This window comes from Achroia grisella, unplaced genomic scaffold, assembly GCF_030625045.1.
Source record: "Achroia grisella isolate CSIRO2021 unplaced genomic scaffold, CSIRO_AGI_Agris_v1 utg3297, whole genome shotgun sequence".
Lineage (NCBI taxonomy): Eukaryota > Metazoa > Arthropoda > Insecta > Lepidoptera > Pyralidae > Achroia > Achroia grisella.
Genome location: NW_026712802.1, coordinates 1,058,277 through 1,081,200, shown reverse-complemented (window position 1 = coordinate 1,081,200; position 22,924 = coordinate 1,058,277). Strand labels below are relative to the sequence as shown.

Genomic DNA, 22,924 nt, shown 5'->3' with positions numbered 1-22,924 from the left:
CGGATAGCGCAGGCTAATCCACCATTCTATTATCATCCATAAATTAATCTTAAACAGTTTAGTACAATAACATTACAAATATTACAATACACCTATAGCAAAATTGTCCTCAAACAAGACCGAACCTAAAACAAAAATAATATGTTTACTCAATATAAGCAGGAATTTCCGTCAGAACTGGTTGTGTTGCTTTGGGACGACCGCTGTCGCGCAACCACTCCAATTGACTTGTCGTCTGCAAGTGTTTGTATTAAGAAATATGTGACGTTTATTGTAAGTCAATAGTCCCGCATGTGGGCGCTGCCCCATTATCGGCGATTTGGACACAAATGGCCGATGGTCACTCTCACGACTCACTACAATCTGGTGACAATAATATTTGTTTTGGATAGTACTATCCCATTTTTCTAAAGACAAGAGATCCTAGTTTGCTTTAGACAAAATAGTGTAAAAAATATTGTTTTGCAGATTTTAAAATAGTTTATTATATTTGTTTTCTAATGGATATGATAGTAATGTACCTACTGCCGAATTATTAAAGCGTAATCGATTCCATTGAAAACTGAATACAGTCAGAATATCGATTATTACTTACAATCAGTAGGGTTTAGTTGCATGATTCTCCCATTCTAATTTATCACAATTGATAGTATATCCATACTAATAATATAAATGCATAAATAACTCTGTTTCGCTTTCACGTTAAAACTACTGAACCGATTTAAATGAAATTGGGTACACAGATAGTTCTAAGAAAGGACATAATTTGAAATAAGTGTTGTATGGGGTTGAAAAGCGAGATGAAAGTTTATATGGATAGTCGATATTTTTGAAGCTAGAACGATGAAATTTTTGTTTGTCATTTTGGTTTAGATTTTTTAATATTTTTTTCTTTATTTGGTCAAGGTTACGCAGACGAAGTCGCGCATAGCTAGTACATATATATTTTTTACGAAATAAAATACACAGAAAACATATAAAAATATATTTTCTCAATAATTATATTTCGTTTTCGGTTCTAATGTAAAGTCAGAATCTATTAACATATCTAATTTCGACATGACATGTATCGATATTGACTTTTTAAACACTGATATTCCGTATGATAGTTAAACATATGGTCACTCCACAAGTGAGTCAGTCTATATCAATTTGACACATGCCTTCCCCGTCACATTGACGGAATGCACTCGTTATTTTTATCACATTTTTATTGACATTCATGTTGCCGCCACTTTTCGGTCTCGATATTAAATTTTTAACGGAATAACCGAAGCACATTCCCAATATAATCGTTTTTTTAGTTGCTGGTATTTTATGCGATATCTTTGCCAATTATATGTAATCATTTTGGTGAAAGAATTTATTTTTATAAAATATTAAATTATATATTTTGTTTCTTTTCAGATGAGAGATACGAGTGCAGTTTAAAAATGTCATAAGGTAATTATTTTAATCATTCATATTATCATTGAGTAAGTTACTAATTTTACTATCTTTTATAGGATCCTAATAGGTTTACAGTCACAAATAAAGTAGACATAAATGATGACTCACTAGATTATTTCTAAAAGCGAAATAAAACAATGGAACCAAATATTGCGGACTATGAATCAACTATGACTTTCTAGTGATGAGTGGGTGTGAGATCGACCAATCATGGGATCTTTGGAGGCGGGGCAACTTGGATGCCCGCAATTAATGGCCATATAGTAATTTTTTATTGCTTAATTTTGCCAATGTTGTTCACATTCATAAATTATGTAAAATATTGTAAACTTTAATATAAAGCGTATAGTATCAGTAACACTGAAAGAGCTATAATACTATATGCATATATATTATTATATGCCCCATAGACAAGCACGTCAACTATATCTTCATTTATCGTAATCCTAATGTAATATACGCCCACAGATTAGTAAATAGGGATATTTCTGAAAGCTGTATAAGTTAATTAACTTAGGCGGTCCATTCCACAAATCCCTGCTAGCCGGGATTATTGGTTTGCTTTCGACGAGTCTCCCACAAATGAGGTTAATACCGAAATGTTTGGACAATAATGCAATAGTTTCCAATTGAAATTATGATATTAATTTATTTAAAAAGAGTATAGGAGTATTATTTAAAAAGAGTATCGATACCACGACATTATTAAATTTACTAAAAATTGGCGAAAAAAAAATCTTTTTTTTAAAGGGTGTAGTGTATACATTAGAAATTGTAAGCATGTATTACACATATAAACCTTCCGAAAGCAAATCTTGATATGATAGTGAAAGCTGTATCAATATGCGTTAAAGGAGCACAGAATAAACAAAAAAAATCATATGAATTTTTTAAATACTGGAAATATAAATTTCATATGATTTACTACCTAATTTTACCACGCTGCCAAAGCGATTTGGGTACAGTCATACGAATTTTTGTTTAGAGTTTTCTTTCTGTTTCGCTAATAAAGTTCTTTGTTTCATATTTAGCATGTCATACTTACATAAAACAGTTAATTGCAGGAAATATATGTTTTGTATGTTTCTGAAAATTATGAAAACCTACATTATTCAATATTATTATATTACCTATTATCGATTCATTACAACCCAATATAACATACTTATACGTTATAGGCGATATCAAAACTTTTATTTTAAAAAATCGGCGTTTTTAATGATAGATATATATTGCAATTAGCTAATGCATGCATTATGATACTAAGCTTTTTATGTGAAACTTTTAAGAAGTATAATGTCATGAAAGTAGTTGCTAATTTTATAATGTAAAGTAGGTGTAAAAATATTCCGCAACTTACTTAATTTACCTTTTTAGATTTTTTCATGTTAAAATAAACGAGACAGCGAGAGCAAAGAGAGAGAAAAACGTTAGTCGCTAATAGGTACTGAACATTTTGAAAGTCTTTGGAAAAAAGTTAGTTATAAATTTATTTACCTAGAAATCTGGTTCGACTGAATGTAAACATTTGTAACTAATCAGTTTTAAATGTAGATTCAATTTATTGGGATGAATATCTAACGCAGAAATTAATTCCTGAAACTATAACGAATATCTGCTAGTTTTATTTGTATTTGAAATTTTATATTGCTAGCAAAGTACCATATCAGATCGACCTCCACGCGGTCCGTAGTGGTCTATTTTTGTTGAGTATGCTACGATGAGCATACAGACCTGATTTCATGCGCATACTATCATCTTCCACTCACTATTCCATTTCATTACTAACTCTGAAGAAAAAGCTGGTTTAAATAAAATTATAAGAATAAATCCGATTAATATAGTACAACAGAAATATCACCATACGTGTGACCATAAACGAACCTATAATACCGCGATAATAACGCTTTAGTAAAGATACGAGACATGACATTATTGTTTATGCCATATGGATTGTGATAAGGACATCCGATACTGATATATAAATATGACAACACCATCCAAGTCAACAAAAATATTACAACTCCAATATTATACAAGCGTATCCCTTCCCATTGAATGTTCCGTTATTATTGTCTCTTTTATAATAATAGCAGGAAGATTTGTAAAGATATTTTCCTACACAATAAAAATAAAGATTTCAATATGGGTATATTCCTATATCCTGTATGTGTATATAATATTATATTAGATTTACTATATAGATGCAGACAATATTGCTAAATTTGTTAATAATTAAATATAACTGAGACTATTCTACTTTTCATTTTATTTTAGACGCACAATGCTGTTTCAACAACTAAAAGGTGCCGCGATTTAACGAACATTATTATAAAACAACACAAGGAGAAGTCCTTAGATTAAGAACTTATTAAACTATTCTAAAAAGTCTATATAATTTATTCCGAGATGTTGCGGAATCATTTGAATCTCAAAACACATATTTCACTCTTTAAATAATTGAAGATGTAAAGCGCGTACATTTGTTGTTATATTACATAGATTATTCTCATTTAATTGTATCGGACTGCCAGAGACAAATAATATAACAATATTATATTATTAGAATTGTAAAAACTAAACTACACAGTTGATGGTGAAGCAAGCGATTCCCCATCCGTACGCCTCGGGCGTATGTCAACCGCTCCGCTACAGATTATGCCCTAATCCCTTTTCTATACTAAGCCGCTTTCGTAGCTTTGTGCTGAGCATGTTGCGATGCCCGTCAAGTGCGTCCTAAATCTGTTTTCATAGGCCACCACACATGTATACTGAGCTTTCACGAATAAATCGATTTTTAATCACATATTGACCTGATTGTAGATCGTTTACAGTTTTGACGGAGTTTATCGTTTTTCTTTGTATACCCGCGACTTTTTTGCACAAACTTTCATCCCCTATTTAACCCTTTTCCATATTATTTTATGAGATAGTAGATGGTCCCACCGTTTTTGTGATACAATGAAATTTTATTAAGATTCGTTTAGACTTTTTGTTTGTAAAAAGATAATAAAGAGACAGACACTTTCGCATTTATAGTATTCCTGTGGATTAGTATAGATACCTAATAGTACATTATAACAGACACTTTTGATAATACCTAATAGTAACACTATCAAGAAATGCAGTTTGCAGGTATTAAGTTATTTGCATTTATGTATAAATGGCTGCGTGTAATGCACGTATAATTTCAACAAAATATATTTTTCAAATACAGTATATTCAGCGATAATACTTATTTTTGTTAGAAATGGGATCAGTGTGTTATCTGTGAACTGCTACCAGTTTATTTATAGTCCATTCTTTCAGAGAAATAAAATATCACATTGAGTTTAATACAGTCAAGCTGTACCCTCGTTATATTTGCCGAGTAAACCTTTTTCAGCAAGATAACTGTAGGGCACAGAACAAAAATGTCACAAGTGGTAATCGATGGAGAGCTAATGTGGGTTTAATGCGGTCTCGAGTTCGAGACGCGTGTCTCGACATCGCCTGTTGAGATTACTGAATAATCCCCTTTCTTTGTGCCTAAGTCACTCGGTTCCCAACTCAAGCCCAGTATGCTCTCTCGCGAATCAATTGCGATTTATGACTGTTACGGCACATTCCGGAGAGTTTCGGACTCGTACTGCTTTCTTTGGAACACAAATCAATCTTAAAATATTTTTTGTTAGATGCTATAAGACACAATTCGATATTTAATACCAGTAATATTAAATACCGAATTATACCTATATATACCTATATATATATAACTAGAGGGTGTGTGTGCGCGGGCCTCAAGAGGCCCGCGAGGCGTTGTCGCTGATTTTTTTTGTGAAGACGGTTTTCTTTTCGAATATCTGTTTTGATACGAAATCATTCATGTGACTTCAAATTGTAACAGTGTGGCAAAACTTTATGTTGTAATGTTCACAATACAAAACCTAACCTAACCTACCTTTCTGTATACTATATTAGTCTAGGGTCAAGTTTTTAATGTAGAGATTAACCTACCTTTTTGTTTACTATATTATTCTGAGGGCATAATTTCTACTGTAAGAGTCGCAATAGAAATCCTAACCAAACGTAACTTTCAGTATACCATTTCGACCTGTGGCTTTAATTTTTATTGCAATAGGCACAATACAAAACCTCACATTACCTACCTTTCTGTATACTATATTAATTTGGGTTCACAGTTTATAATGTAGAAATCATAATACAAAACCTAACCTAACCTACTTTTTTGTTTACTATATTATTCTGAGGCCATAATTTCTACTGTAAGAGTCGCAATACAAAACCTAACCTAACCTACCTTTCTATATACCATTTCGACTTTTTATTTTTTTTTATTTTGGCTTAGCTACCCGGGTGACAAAAACATTTCGTCCATACATTGTCAACTCCTTCTAATAGTTTACTATGAAAACCGATGTATCAAACTTACATCGGTTTTCATAGTAAAGTTTTCCAAATAATTTTGATAAAAGTTTTAGGGTTATTATTTATCGTAGGTAAAGGACCTATGATAAATAATAACCACTCAACACTCTTTTAATTAAAATATCATAAATATTAAAATCGGAGAAAGTTTTTAGCGCTGGCAATACTAAGATTCAATGCCATCCCATAAAAGCGGACTCGCTGCATGGTTACAATGTACCAAAATAAAAAAATCTTCCAAATTTTGTTCAAAGCCAACCTCGGCGACCATCTTGGATTTTTCCATTTTGATACTTCTGACGTATATATTACATGACGACAGATATATTTCGTCCATATAATGTACAGAGACACGGTCCTTTTAAAATATTCGGTCGGTTCCTTAGTAAATATTACTTTCTACGAAAATCTATGCATGGTGTTGCCCCCTAATTTTACAAAAAATTGCATAAAACTATTAAGATGAGATTTATTATAGATACCCGTCACTTTTATGTTTAAATGTCGAAAAAAAATTCCCACATTTAAGGTTTGCAAAATTACCCAAAAATCGGGGAAAATTTGTAGCCTATATAATACTTCACGTCTTTGCTCCATAGAAGTAACTTGCTGTAAGAAATAAAATACTACCCCAAAAATGAGTTTTAAAACGTCCCTAAACTTGTCATCGGGAATAAAGTACCCTAACTCGGCCGCCATCTTGAATGATTCCATTTTAAATAGTTGTTTTAACATATACACCTTGGTGAGAAACATTTCGTCCATACATTGTACAGAGCCAAGGTAACTCCTTCTAGTAGTTCCTAAGTACTGTTTACAATGGAAATCTATATATGGTGTTGCCAGCTCATTTTAACAAAAAACACCTAAGACCCCTTGGGGATTATTTTTGACAGATCGTCATCATTGTTTGGTCTAAAATGATGAAACAAAAAATTCCACGTTTTTTTTTACTTCTCTCCGATATTACCCTAAAATCGGGGAAAATTTTTAGACCAGATAGTGCTTCGTACCCAGAGTTTCCACTGTTCCATAAAAGTCAACTCGCTGCAGTGACGATGGGTACCTGAAAATTGAATTTAAAAAAGTACCCTAACTCGGCCGCCATCTTAGATTTTTACTTCTTAATACTTTTGACGTATTCACCCTAATAACAGAAACATTTCGTCCATACATTATGTAGAGTCTCGGTGACTTCTTCTTGTACTATTCCCTAAGAAAACTGATCTAAGATGTTGCCAAATAATTGTGACAAAAACCAATAAGGGGATGATTTTTGACAGATATCCATCATTATTTTGTTTGAAATATCGAAAAAAAAATCCCACATTTTGGACTTGTCTTCTAAATTACCCAAAATCGGGGAAAATTTTCATACCATTTTTCCTTTTTCGTCCATATATTGTACAGAGACACGATCCTTCTAGTGGGTCCTTAGTAAATATTACTTTTTACGAAAATCGATGCATGGTGTTGCCACCTAATTTTACAAAAAATCGCATATAACTATTAAAATGATATTTATTATAGATCTCCGTTGCTCTTATATATAGTTTGTCGAAAAAAAAATCCCACATTTTGGGTTTGCAAAATTACCCAAAAAACGGGGAACATTTGTAACCTAGGTAATATTTCGAACCGAAATCTACCACGGCTCAATAAAGGTCGACTCGCTGCAGGGAAGCCAGGTAAATTTATCATCAGAGAAAAAATACTCAAACTCGGCCGCCACCTTGGATTTTTCCTTTTTTAAATACTTTTAACTTATCCACTTTGGTGACAGAAACATTTTGTCCATACATTGTACAGATGTAAGGTGACTCCTTCTAGTACTTCCTTAGTACTGTTTACTATGAAAATTAGTTAATACTTCGCACCGAGAGTTTCCATTCCTCAATAGAAGTCAGTTCGCTGCAGGGTTGATAGGTGCCACAAAACTGAATTTACTAAAAAGACCTTAAAATTGTCATAATAAATAAAGTATCCTAATTCGGCCGCCATCTTGGATTTTTCCTTTTTAAATACTTTTAACACATACATTTTGGTGACAGAAACACTTCATATATACATTGTACAGAGCCCAGGTTACACCTCTAGTTCCTTAGTACGGTTTACTATGAAAATCGATGTATGGTGCTGCCAGATGATTTTGACAAAAACCACCTAGGATCCTTTGGGGGATGATTTTGAACCAATGCTCATCACTGTTTTGTTCAAATTAACGAAAAAAAAAAAAAATTCCCACGTTTTTTTACTTTTCTCCGAAATTACCCCAAAATCGGGGAAAATTTTTAGACCAGGTAAAATTTTCCACCGAGAGTTTCCATTGCTCTATAGAAGTCAACTCGCGTCAGGGATTAATTGTACCCCAAAATTGAATTTTAAAAAGTCCCTAAAATTGTCAACATAAATTAAGTACCCTAACTCGGCCGCCATCTTAGATTTTTACTTTTTAATACTTTTGACATATTCACCCTAGTGACAGAAACATTTCGTTCATACATTGTATAGAGCCTCAGCGACTCCTTCTAGTTCTATTCTCTAAGAAAACTGATGTAAGGTGTTGCCAGATAATTCTGACAAAAAACACCTAAACTCAATAGGGGGATTGTTTTTGACAGATTTTCATCATTCTTTTGTTTGAAATGTCCAAAAAAATTTTCCCACTTTTTTAGGACCTATCTCAAAAATTACCCTAAAATCGGGGAAAATTTTTATACCAGGTAATACTTTGTGTTGAGACACATCATCTCTCCATAGTAGTCGACTGGCTGTGGGGTTGCCAAGTGTCCTAAAACTACATTTAAAAATATCCCAATTTTTCTCCGAAAAGCAAAACTCCCCTATCTCTGCCGCCATCTTGGATTTCTAAAATTTCATAATTTTCCCTAGAGGCCGAGTCCTTCGGCTATCCGACGCCGTACAGTGCGTTGAGCTAGCATACTCGTAGGTACCCTATCAATTTCAGTTTTTGAAGCTAGACCTCAATTTCAAAATTTGTCCGATGATGTATGGGTGTTGCCAGCAAATTCTGAAGAAATCCACCTAAAACCCTTCAGGGGACGATTTGTAGTAGACCAAAACGAGTTCTTCATTTAAAATGTCAAAAAAAAAATTTCCCACTTTATGGGACTTTTTTCCAAAATTAACCCAAAATCGGGGAAAAATTTTAGACCTGGCAAATCTTCTTACTCAGACTTACCCATGTCAGTAGGTGGCGTTTAGCTGCAGGGTTGCCATGTGCAGCAAAAACTCGATTGAAAATATCCCAAATTTTTTTGAAAAACTAAATCTCCCATAGCTTGGTCGCCATCTTGGATTTTTGAAATTTCATAATTTTCCCTAGAGGCCGGGTCTTTCAGCCTCCCAATGCCCTATAATAGGGATCGGTAGCTCCCCCGCAAGTACCCTAGGAATTTCAGTTTTTGGAGAGACACCCCAATTTCTATTTTGGTCAAACCATGTATGGGTGTTGCCAGCAAATTCCAACAAAACCCACCTAAAACCCTTTAGGGGATGTTTCTCGATAGGCCTTGATGCCTCTTTTGTCAAAAATGCCGAAAAAAATTTTTCCCACTTTTTGGGACATTTCTCCCAAATTACCCTAAATTCGGAAATTCTTTTTATCGCTGGCAATACTTCTTACCGAGACCCATCATCGCCCCATAGAAGCCGACTCGCTGCGGGGTTGCCCTGTACCTAAAAAATGATTTTGAAAATAATCCGGATTTTTAGGACCAAATTCACACGCCCCCAACTCGTCGGCCATCTTGGATTTTCGAAATTTCATAATTTTCCCTAGAGGTCGGGTCCTTCGAGTTTCCTATGCCCTACAACCGGTGTCGCCAGCACCCCCGCAACTACCCTGGGAATTTCGGTTTTTGGAACCCTAGAAAATTTTCAACCAGTTTTTGGCAATTTTTTCGCCGCCATCTTGGATTTTAATTTTTTGTTTTTACGCCATATTCTGGGTCCCGCCGAGACGTGCCAAATCACTCTTTGAACGGAATCGATCCGAGCGAAACTGTAAAAGTTAGCCGCCATCTTTGTCCGCCATCTTGGATTTTCCCAAATTTCGGAATTTTCTCGTGGTCACCCTAGCCAAAGGAACATTTCCCCCATACATCGTCTCGACCCCCGGACGCTCCTTCTGGGAGAACAACTATGTCAATCAGTGAGTGAGTCACCGTAATGCAGCTTTATATATTATAGATATAGGTATACCAGACCAGAAAATAATAATTTAGTTCACAAAAGATAACCTCTAGCACGAAATCGGATAGCTTTATCCTAGAGGATATAGGTTCCAATAGTTCACAAAAAAAATTGAATTCTCAATTTATTCTGACCGAGGTTTTTCTTACACAACCTCGAGAAGGTCATAATAGTCATTTTGGCTCTTATTAGATATGTATAACCTTGTGTAACTGCGCTCACCATCAAGCTGACATACAAACAAAACTAATGCGATACTAACCCCTGTACGTTTCACTGGTCTCCATTGTTTCGTATATCTAACAGCTCTGATTTTTTTTCAGATAATAAACATCTGAAAAAATGAGCATTCTGTAATATGTCTTTCATTTTTGTTAGAATATAATATATACGTTAAGCTATATTACAAAAATAATAAATATTAAAAACTAAAAAGCATAATCTGTAATAGTCTAAGTCCGGTTAGAGCTCTAGGGGGATTTTATGTGAAAACGTAACTAGCTCCGATTACGGGCTCACTATGAGCGCTGGCAGTTGAATTTGCTTCCCCTAATCTTCTTCAATGCTCTCGGATATCGACTATCCATAATCTTTCAGTCCTTGTCTAGTTGCCCTTTTTGTATTCCACTTTAGTTGCCTTTTCTTTTTACCACCCGATCATGTAAAATTTCATATATATTTTATTGTATTCGTAATTGATATAAATTTTGATCGGTGTCTTGGTGCAAATGATTATTTGAATATCTAACTGTAACTCATACACCACGCTATAATCTCGTTTCTATTTCATATATATTCCTTTCGGCTGTGTTGGTGATAATCTTACAAGTGCGCGTCATCTTATTAGTTTCACTATCAGTTGTAACAATATATGAACTTTAATGTTTTATAAAAACGTTAATACATTTTACTTAAAAAAATCTATTGTCCACTAGCTCTTTGGACTAAAAAATATGTAAAAGAGAGAAAGATAGTAGAGAGAGAGAAAGGCTGATAGAATGCGTGACGAAGCACGGACAAGAAAGTCCATATTAGAGCCGAGTTTAGAAAAATAACGCTAACCGAACGAAATGTTGGGCTTATCAACTTGTTATTGAACTTGATAAATACACATTTAAACTAATAAACTTTGTAAACACTACATACGTTATCCTAAAGACTATATAATGGATCGATTGTGTTTGCCATTCTCCCCATCTGTTTTTTAAACGAGTTCTAGGAAAGTTGATTTAGTATAACGTACATATAAGTTACAAAAATAATAGAAAAAACACCAGATGTTCCTCACAAAACTGTAAATACCCAAAAAAATTGTTTACATTGGCGTTTGTGATAACAACTAAATATCGTCGGCGTACGTTTCGTGAGACGTGTTTTATTTAGAACAAATAAAGCAGTTTGCCGTCGAAATTTACTCACTAAACGTAAATAAATCGTTTCGGTAATCATCCCTTCCTCTAATAAAAGAATAACGTGGGAACTCGTTTCATTATTTTCTCCACGTTATTTTTTAGTATTTTCCTGTTTCAATGCAATATTCAGAATCGCAGTGACATTTAAATTTATAACGAGTCGCTGACTTCAGAAAAACGTAGGTTTTCTTTCGGATTAATGAATGCAGGGTAAAGTAACACCAGAGTTGTATAGAAATATTATATAAAATTACAATTTGAACTGGATTATAATTCAACTTTAGTTAGACTATATTTATTATTACTTGTGTCATTACAAGCACTCAAGCGTTGTACTGGCATACTATTCCAAAATCGAGGGTTCGATCTACACACAATATGAATATTTGTTTTTGTTTTTTTTAATATTTGACGGCCTCGGTGATTTAGCGGTTTAGTACATCGCTTTACTACCGATGGTCGCGGGTTCACTTCATCGCACGGTGCAAACATTTGTATTAATGAGTAAGATTGTTTGTCTGGGTATATTCTATGTATATTATGTATTTATTTACAAAAAAATATCTAAAGCATAATGTTATATCAGTTGTCTAGTACCCATAACACATAGTCTGCTTACCGTGGGACTAGATAGCGTTGTGTTATTTGTTTAGGGATTTTTCTTCGTATATTATGTAGGTATAGTAGTTGGTCTAATCTATTTTAAGGTTCTTATTTTTATCTTGTATTTTGCCCACTCTGAATAATTTTCATTACAGGGCTGCTTTCAATTACTTAAACACTAATTAACTACTACAAATGTTAACCATATATTTTTTTTTATAATGTGGCATAAAAAATACGTACAACCCTATAGTTTCATCCTTCTATAACGAATCCCTATTTTTAATAGCGATATTAATTTATATGGCAAAACAACGTTTACGGGGTCAGCTAGTATATTCATATACAAGTATATACTACAAATTTATGCAGTCATTGATGACCAATGTACTTACAACATGCGAACCCTCAATTCGTCGTCAATTCCTGTCGACTGTAATATATTCTCGTCAGTCAATATACCATTATTTAATCTCTTTTCAATATCACTATACTGATAATAAACAGTAACGGTATAAAGCGTTGAAAGTGGACTTAATGGGGGCACGTCCGGTGCGCCCGCGCCCCGAGCCACGGAACTTCAATTTCCGCCCCAAAGCTGATTTTTCTCTTTATGACAGTAACACGGCTCCTATTTTTTATTTTCAAGATTATTGATGAGTTTATGGTAACTCTATGAAGATAATTAGATTTTGAGTCTCTCGATGCAATGAAGCTGTAATAGTTATAATTATCTTTTTTGCACGTATGTAATGCATATATTGTACAATAAAAAATATTGTATTTGTTTATAAAGTATCTTATCTATTTTTGCCTGCTGCTTTTTGTCACTATAATTATGCAAATATGAAAGTTATGTTCCCTTTAATTTACTGTATTGTAGCAATCTAATGTACTCGTAAATATTATAATAAATGTAACTTTTCATTTTGCAAAGCCAATCAGAAGATTTAACTGTTAAGTCTAATTCCCAAAATGTTAAAATTTGGAGTTAACCAGCTTTCTGAGGTGCGCGATATATCCAATTATTTATATGGATACTAGTTATATCGCGCATTACAATGCTCATTTGTTTTGTTTCATTATGCACAGCTTTCCACGTTCCACCCGCGCACAGTGGGAACTCGCCTAAGAAAGCCATCTCATAAATACTTTTTCTAAAACTCCGTGGATATGCTTGTATAATACCTCAAATTGTAGCCAAAGAGTTACTCTATCATTATAAATATGATTCAAATCTTTGACTATTCATACTTCATAGAATAAAGCCTCTAAAGTCAAGGAATGAAAAAAATGCAAAAATAATTTTGTAACTTAAATTTGTTTGGTATAAGTTTATAGTATCAAAATAATATCAAGTCATATAGTGTGATACCATTTTAGAATGCTTAGAATGTGTACTTTACTATAAAATAAAAATATATTTAGTTTAGTTGAATATTATTTAACTAAAAATCCATATATCGTTACATGTACTATTTTCTTTTCTCAGACTTTCACTTGGAGATTTGACAGTTGCCGAAGCTTGCCGAAGTTCTAAATTTGGTTTTATTTATTAGGAAATATAATGTAATTTGATGGCATAACATTTTTTTTTGCAGTTTCACTGCGTAAAATATTTAAATCGAGTATAATATCATGGTGAGATTTGTTTTTTCTGAGTACGTATATTAAGATTTTTTTCTTTATTTGAGAATCTCTGTCTGAATATTCAAAAAAATACTTTTTGCTCAGTTATTACTATATATTTTATCTTTTGCCTTACTTTTATCAATTATTTCACACAGTATATAGTTCCCATTCCCATACAAACCTATTCTATAGCGCATAATGATAAATATTTTTTATCAAGTAATTTTGCACACGTATATGACCATTATTAAGTATAAAATAGTGTATGTATTTGCATATGAAATATTACAGTTCTTCATAAGCATTTGTTATTACTAAATAATTGTTAATTACTCATCTCACCCCAATGAGTGAATTCTCGTGTACCAGACGCGACTTAAGTGTCTTATTGATTTAAAGTGATACAAATTATGTTGATTCTATCTCAAACTACGAAATAATTTTACCGAATCTTCAGATGCGAATATAGCAAAAATTATCGCAAGTATTCAGAAGTCCTTCATAACTCATTTTCGTCAACGCTATACGAAATATGGTCGAAAGAAAGAACAGTTTTTAAATAAAATAGCAATTGATAGGATGGTATTTTCACTGTAAATCTAGAAAAAACTACATGCGAACCTGAACCTCCTACTTCGATAGAGAAAAGAGGAAGACATTCTAAAACGTACGAAGACAGTTCGGACAAAGAAACGGACAAACAAGGCTTGCTTGATACCTGTGGACTTCATACTGAACTCATATGTACAGGGTTTAAGGGTTTCATCATTGATATTTTACGAGCATTGCCAGCAGAAAACTAGAATGAATTGAGCAATCTTAATGAACCGGCACATATAACAGCATATTCAAAACATTAAGCTCTTAGCATTTTCATAAAATTGGATCTGAACAAGGCACAGTACGAAAATATGAGGAGTTGTTTGATAGCAAAGAATTACTTATTGTTTCCATCATACAGGTTGATTTGTGAAGCTAAAGAATCGTACTATCCGCCAAAATTGTATTTTATTTTATTTTTATTGTAATGTATAGAAATTACTAACGTTAAAGCAGAAATCAAATGTATGTACCATTTGCAGTGCAAAACCCACAGAGATGAACAATTTAGAAAAACTACAAAATAAACCTGTCGATGAAACTTCCTATCAATACGAGTATGGCCTTTCAACTTTGCATTTGTGGAACTTATTTTACATTTATCTTACAATCAATATACAAATCAATAAAAATGGTCTGCCACAACAACAGAAAATAAAGATTTAAAAAAGCAAAAGAAGGCTTATGTACAAAGAAGGTTCAGAGAAGAACTTGGATTAAATATAGATAAACCGAAGCAAGTTAGTGGCAACACTAATGACGGCAATACAGCCACAAGATTTTTCCAAAATTATCATTGTACATCAGAAATTACTAGTATATATGAGGAATTAATAAAACTGTTTTATGTTATGAAATGAAATGTGAACGTGTGATACGTTACTTTTCTGTCTTGCCTTTTGGGCAACTTTCAGAAGATGCTCAAGAGTCACGGAACAAAGACTATAAACAGTTCAGGCTTCATCATGCAAGACAATGTTCGAGGGTAGCCTCTAACAAAGATGTTCTACACGCATTTTTATACACCTCTGACCCATACATAACAAGTTTAAGAAAACCTTCCAATTAAAAATATTTAGTACTTTTTGATGAAGAAAAGGAGCTCTTGAGTGACTTGTAAGCTATCTTTATAAGAATTTTGGTTTTTTACGCTGATACTTTTACTTATTTCTGTATAAACTTCTTAGGACATAAATGTAAGTCTACAAATTCTATATTTTTTGTATTCCTAAATTATTTATAACTATTAAAAATATTTTTTTACTCACAAAGCATACATTATTTAAAAGTATATATATTTAAGATTATCAGAAAAAAAAATCATGTACATATCTTTATTAATACAGAAGTTATAGATTTATGAGATGAAAATGAGTCAAAGTTCCCACTGTGCCGCGGTGCACTCTGAGTAATTCATATTGTATGCATTGGGGTTAAATTATGAAATAGGAGCGTCTTGTAAGTTCGTCTATGTTTCCGTAATTGAAGCAACTTATTCATGTTAATTTCATCTCACATTTAGGGATACATTTTCGAATATATATAATATATATAGTATATGTCTGTATAATCATTTGCCTGTGTTTAGGTTTATATAAAACTAGCTGTATACCGTGACACTGTCAATGATTTCGGGTAAAAAATACATTCAATGTTAATGTTGAATATTATCTATCTGTGTAGAGTGCCAAATATCTATTCATATTCGAAAACTTTTGCTTTAATAATAATAGTAATATATAAGACTGTATAACAGTGGGTAAAGGTCAGGTAAGTCGATAGATAGACTTTATGAAAGTAAGGTGAGCTTATCCGCTGCCATGTTTACCATTATAATTTTCACACGATATCTCTTATTCTTGCAGGTTGTATAGAGAATGCTGTCCTTGTTGGAAAAAAAATTTACAAACAATAATATTCAAATGTTTGATGTTCGGTGACATGTAGATATAGGTACCCAAATGTTTGTCATTAGAATAAAATTCGTTTGATCTAAAATTGATATGTTTATATTTGTTCAAATCAATGTGAGCATTCCTCAAATATAAATTGAGTGCTTTCTAAATTTTACTCGCTAATGTTTTGCAAACAAGGTTGCAATTAGCATGCAGGTGCCGTCTTTCACTTTCAGTAAACTACATGAACATAAATACGTACAAATAACAAGCATCTCTTTTGCTCGTTGCTCCGCTCAGTCTTCCAATACAAATATAAATCTGTCGTGAGATCGTGTATTAATCGTCGTATTTGGTGAATAAATTTACTTTTGTTTGAGTTTGCTTTTCCTACGGCGTTATTTATTCAGTAGGACCGGGGCCAGAGATACTTCTGATGTTTACATAACATTCCGTGCCACTGTTGCCGCCGACTTGCCGATATTTCCACGAACATAACTGAATTTATTAACTGGATATTTATTTAGGAAGTAAGATATCATATTTTTCCGAAGACTTCAATATCTATTTGTATACATTTGTCTTTTTGACGTTAGGTTAGGAATATCTACGTTATTATGAGAAGAAACTGAAGATGCGTTTCAGTTGCCATCATAAGTCGATACTAAATATGCAACAATAACTATCATATTTAAATAGTGGACTTGATGGAGGAACATCACAACTTAATCGGAAGCTCGTAGAACTTTGCCCGGTAGGAGTTTTAGAAATAGACGTCTATAAGATTTTTTCTATAGAAAAGAAAGGTTCTTTATGATGAATGTCATAGTTCCAGAACATAATAAGTATTTTATGTTCTGAAACTATGAAATTCTTAAACATATTTTGAAATTAATTCTTCTAAATATAAAAAAAATTATACAAGTAGAGATACGATTTGAACTTTTCTTCGTTATTATTCTTAATCGATCCACGATTAAGAATAATAACGAAGAAAAGATGGATTGATTGCTTTTTAAGATAATATTTTTATGGCCTGAATATTTTAATCTGACAGCTGACAGGAAGAATTGGCGAAAGGGTAAATACTGTACCGACCCCAACTTCGGGTATTAGGCTAAGAAAATGATGAATGATGATAGATCGTGTTTATTTGTTCTTTTTGGTGTGGTTATTAAAGAAATCGTGTATTATAAATAACAGAAATCTTGAGTGCGCTATAATAATTCATTAAGGATCGTGATACTCCGTACTTCCCTGATTTAGGACAATATTCGTGAACATAGACTTCTTAATTTCTCTTCTAATTTTATGACCAGCAGAAGAAAATTAGAATCGGTTGATTATAGACCTTAACCAACATATTTTTTACAAATATTTATTATAATATTATTTATATTTCTTAAAGGTTATATCTATAATTAATTTATATCTCAAGAATTTCAATAGAGTCATGTAATTGTAATGGGGTGTTTTATACTACTTATACTGTTGTTTTAGGTATGCAATACTTTGTTTATAGGATAGTTTAGTCAGATATTTATACCATCGCGTCGGAACTCTAAAAAACGGGTTCATAATCTACTCGTGAGCAGTAGCAGGCAATATTTCAGTATAGACGTCCATATAGTGTATGTACAGTCGAGATAAGAAGCTACTTTATTGCCTCTAACGCCCGCACAGTGTACATCGGCCTTAAACCAGTGAGGAAGTTATGGTAACTACCAGGATGGCAGGCTGTGTAGGCGACTGATTCACAACTGCCTATTGAGACAAAATACGGAGATAGCTGATTTGAAAAAATAGCTGGAGGACTCGAAATTTAAAAGCTTGTGAGTTACGGTGAGACAAAATTGTAACGATTCATTTATTTAATACTTTTCTTACTGTAATATATATTGAGGATTCTCTAGGAACTTCTATGTGATGCTGAATAATGTAACATATTTATTTTGAAGCCACTGTTATAAAAAAGCTCTCAATATAATTTATATTTTTATGTACTCGTATTTTAAGCTTTAGTTTTACCAAATTACAACGATTTCTATAATTAATTATGCAATTAATACTTGTGTAATGGACACCTACTAATGTTTTATTATAATATAATAAATAACCACATTTATTTTAGAGAAATGAAACACAAAAAATAAGTATAACAATATGTATTTTCATGAGATCGTGCAAATCAGGAATAAAAAGAGATAATTATGAGCATAATTTATATTTATATATATATTAAATTTATATTTATATATATGTTATTAATTTCGCTATGTTGCTTTTTTAAAAGTGTTAATAGATTGAAATACTTATACGCTACATTGTGCTCAATGACTACTGTAATTATATCTTTAATATAGAGTCAACCTACTTTTAGATAGAAACTACAGTTATAGGCAATTGAAATTCAGAAGGATATTCACGATAATAAATAAAGAATAGAGCAAAAATATAATAATGTTAACTCGTAATAAAATAACGGAAATTCTCATAGCGGAACCATGTTGTGTTCCTAGTGGTTACACCCCCGCGCGAATGTTGTTTGCAACCCACTCTGACAGTGGCATGCCTATGTATATTATGGATAGCTCCTTGTTATCCCAGATATAAGTTTAAATACAGTGGTCTCTAAGAAGATTTCCTACCAATAAGGCTCAGTTGTAGATAAAAATACTTATTATTGATATTATAAAAGCAAAAATTTCTGATGACGGATGGCTGTTTGTTACTCTTTGACGCAAAAACTATTTGATAAATTTTACAGTAATATACATTAGAATAACACATAGACTATAAAATTCTTGCGGATGAAACCGCGAACATAGCTAAATTATCATTCAGTCATGATGGTAAGTAAACTGAAATCCATAATCATTTATTCAACTACAAATTTATTTACTAAAATCAACTGGTATATATTTATGTGTAATTTTTAGTCAGTTTCAATCTCAATTATAATATATACTTATAAGTAATAGGCTTTTGATTAATAACACTGATTAACTATAATTACACTACCACTAATATTAATATTACACTTCGGCTCTTAGATAATACATTGACTACTTGTAGTACCGCAAAGTTAAGAACCTTCTTAAAGAAGTAGCGCTCAAGTACTTACTTACGCGGTACTTATTAACTTTAAGAAGATTTAGTACCTTTTAGAAAAAAAAACATGCTTAATTTAAAATTCTGGTATCTTGTATTTTTTTAGTGTAGTATCACTACACCACACCTTATATTTTGCTTATTAACTGTCAAATGTTTAGCCATATTTTATGCATATGCAATCGAATCGAATCATTTGTTTGTAGAATATAATGATTGTAGGTTTAGAGAATATTAAGGAATAGATTATTATAAATCAAATATTTCAAAAGGTTTCTAGTTTCTACAATTATTGAAAACTTATTATATAATTCTATTTTCATTTTTCAATATATTATTTTGAGATAAAACGTTCCCAAAACAACATAATATAATTTTAATAATGATAATACATTTAATAATGGCCATTCGGAACAGTGAGTTTGTATTCAAAATTAAGAAAAACTCTTACTGTAATGAACGAAAGGAGATGCCATTAAAATAGCGGATCATAAATAATTCAGGCTCGGGTTTGGCGTCGTTTCAAGACATTACCACATTAAATTTCATGAGAGTTTCATTTTTCTGTGGAATGTGACGTATTTATGTACTACTAGACTACTGAAAAACTATAGTCTAATTGACCATTTTGTCTGTTCGCCCGTTGTCTGCGGAGCAATTTCGCTTATATATGTCCTTTGATAGCATCTTGTAGGGCGATTTATTACCTTTCTGCGAATTTCGATATACTAAAAGAAAATCATTTAGTGTAGCAATTTTTGTTCAATGTGAGTTAATCAATCTCGTTAAGTTAATAGTTGTCTACAAGTTTTTTGTACAATATATAAATAAATGGACTTACTAGCTGACCCGTGTAGCTTCGTCTGTGTTACACTTACTTGACATTTATCGTTATATTTCAGCAATTTACATAATATATGTCATTCTGATATATAAGCTATATTACTGTGAAGCTTCATCAAAATTCGTTCAGTAATTTTTGCGTGACAGATTAACAAACATCCATCCATACTCACAAATATCCGCGTTTATAGTATTAGTAAGATTATTACAGAGGAGATAGAATTGTCATTAGTATTTTAAAAGGGTTCGCTTTTACATCTTTACATTTAATCACATATTTGATTTTTTTATTCAAAGAACTATGATAGTTTTTACTTGAATAAGCAAAATTATAAACTGCAGATTATTAAATAATTACTTATTAAACAATAATATGCAGTCTAGACAGATTGGAAATAAAGCAAAGAATTATGCATTCTAATTTTGGTAGCTAATATTATTCAAAAAGTTAAGTTCTATGAACAAATAACTGCACTTTGCAAACTTGACATTATGGAGTTAATCTCTCAGATTAACTTTACGCTTACTTTGGAGCTTCATTCAATTTGTATTTAAATTATTTTTTATTCTTTGCAATAAAGTTAAGTTGACGAGCAACTACATATTTTGTAGTTCAAACAAGTAGCTTTGGCTATGACGCTCTCAGATTAATGTATTAGAATAAAACTGAGGATGCCATAGCTTTGTAGTTTACTACTACAGATAGGAAACACACAGATTGTGAGTTCTAAATTGACTGACACTTAAATGCTTTGTATACCAATTTATATTTCTGACTGACTCTCCAATAACAGAAATACCAATAATAAAACAAATTAATCCAAGAAACGGCCATTGTCTCGCCCCATGCCACTGTCAATAGTTAGTAATGCCTTAGACATCCCCATCAGGAAGAACGGTTGTATAGGGTATATTTATTTTTATGTTTATATAAGATTTTAGTATTACCCAAAATACTAAAAGAACCCAGTAATCAATGAAGGATTCTGTCGCAAGTTACGTAAATAAAGTTCAGTTAAGTTGTAAAGACGAGCAGAGGTCAACAGCGACAAAAGGTTGTTTTTTTACACTGTAGGCACTATACCCTCGGCCCTTTAGAGTCAAGAGATACCTTTATTTATGGGGTTACAGTACAAGCTACGTGCTCTTTTCCTGTTTCTAAAAATCTGGCAGATGATGTTACGTTATTTTGGTAAATGAAGTCCTTTATTCGATTCGGCCTTTATAGGTAAAAAAATAGTATATATATATTTTTTATTCTATTATTTTGGAGTCGGCTAGATTCGATGATGACACACATGATTACACATCACATGATTATGACTTTTAGTCGTGTTCACGCAAATATATGTATAACATAATTTATGTTATCAATAACGTTCAAATCACTAACAATCCAGACGCTGAGAGGCGGGATGAAAAGTTTCTTCGTTTTGTGTACGTCGCCCGCCCAACGACGCAGACTACAGCCACATGTCTATAGCAGTCAGGGGTGTCAACCATAAAACACTTAGTACGACGAAATAAAATCTAATGAAAAATTGTAAATTAAGTCTTTTTTGATTACGTAACTTCAATGGATTTTGATCGATTTCCGTATGTCAAAATATACGTACGATACCTATAACTTTTATATGAGGCTAAAAATATTCTCGTACCAAAGGCCTCAAACATCGCATTTATACAAAAACCCTCGTACAGTTGGCATCCTTGATATCAGTTTGTGTCCGTTTATTTTTATTTGCGCATCATAAACCAAATATTTAAAGCTCGGCAGACCACCAAATCGATAATCGATTTATAGTCGAACTAATAATTTAAACAAGACCAAGTTTTTAGACTAAAGTGGGACTACAACAAATATGCTTTTAATTAGTTCTTGTTGTTCTTGTTTGCCGTAGGTACGTGAATATTGGGATTTGTAAACAAGGCATATTGTATTGAATGATTTTCTAAAATTATCATTTAATTTATTATAACTCCTTTAGCCAATATATTATTATTCTAATATATTTATAGATTATTAAAAAAATTCCCATTTCAAAAAAATCTTTAAAAGATTTTAATTCCGTATTTTTTTTATCTACGATGATATTGTGTGGAAATGCTGGAAAATAAGAATAAGATCAAATAAGTGAATTCTCCCTAAAAGATGTATTCAATTCTAGAAAAGCTTGACTGATGTGATTAATACAAAGCTGAAGGTTGACGAGACGTGATTAAATGTTTTAGCCGATGTTATCTATCGATCGTGTACTAGACCCTTATGAACTTTGATTTATATGGTAATGGTTCATGCAGAGGACGCCGAAAATTCATTTACTACTACAAGCTAGCAAGATGTATAGTGAACCCATAGATTTAAGGGCTCCTAAGCGACAATGTGGAAACGGCCATCCATCATCTTAATATCAAAATTTGAAGTTGACATAAAGTGGATGAGAAAGTGATTGATGCTTTGCCCACTTCCAAAGCAAGTAGCCGTAACCGTAACTAAACAAGTAATTGAATGTAGGTACGACCAATTTCTGAAATGATTAATCCTGGAACTGTGTATTTATTTGGAAATCTTTGTCAATATTCATTAGGTAATCATTACGATTTGTATACTTGTATATTCATTTGAAAAACCTAAAAGACTATCAGAATCTGTTAATAGAACTTTTGGAAGATTAAATTTATTATATTTGTAGAATATATGAATTTTAGAAGTTGGTTAATAATTTTAGACTTAAT

General features: G+C 32.2%; 1 protein-coding gene across 4 annotated transcripts in view; it reads left to right on the top strand.

Annotated features, from left to right (window-relative positions):
• Positions 1 to 1,400: 1,400 nt before the first annotated feature.
• Positions 1,401 to 22,924, top strand: part of LOC131843786 (uncharacterized) — a 42,018-nt gene continuing 20,494 nt past the window's right edge. For all 4 annotated transcript variants that reach the window (XR_009357561.1, XM_059192535.1, XM_059192534.1 and 1 more), the window contains exon 1: positions 1,401 to 1,443. The gene's annotated coding sequence lies outside the window, so the exon portion shown is untranslated. The remainder of the gene's footprint in view (positions 1,444 to 22,924) is intronic.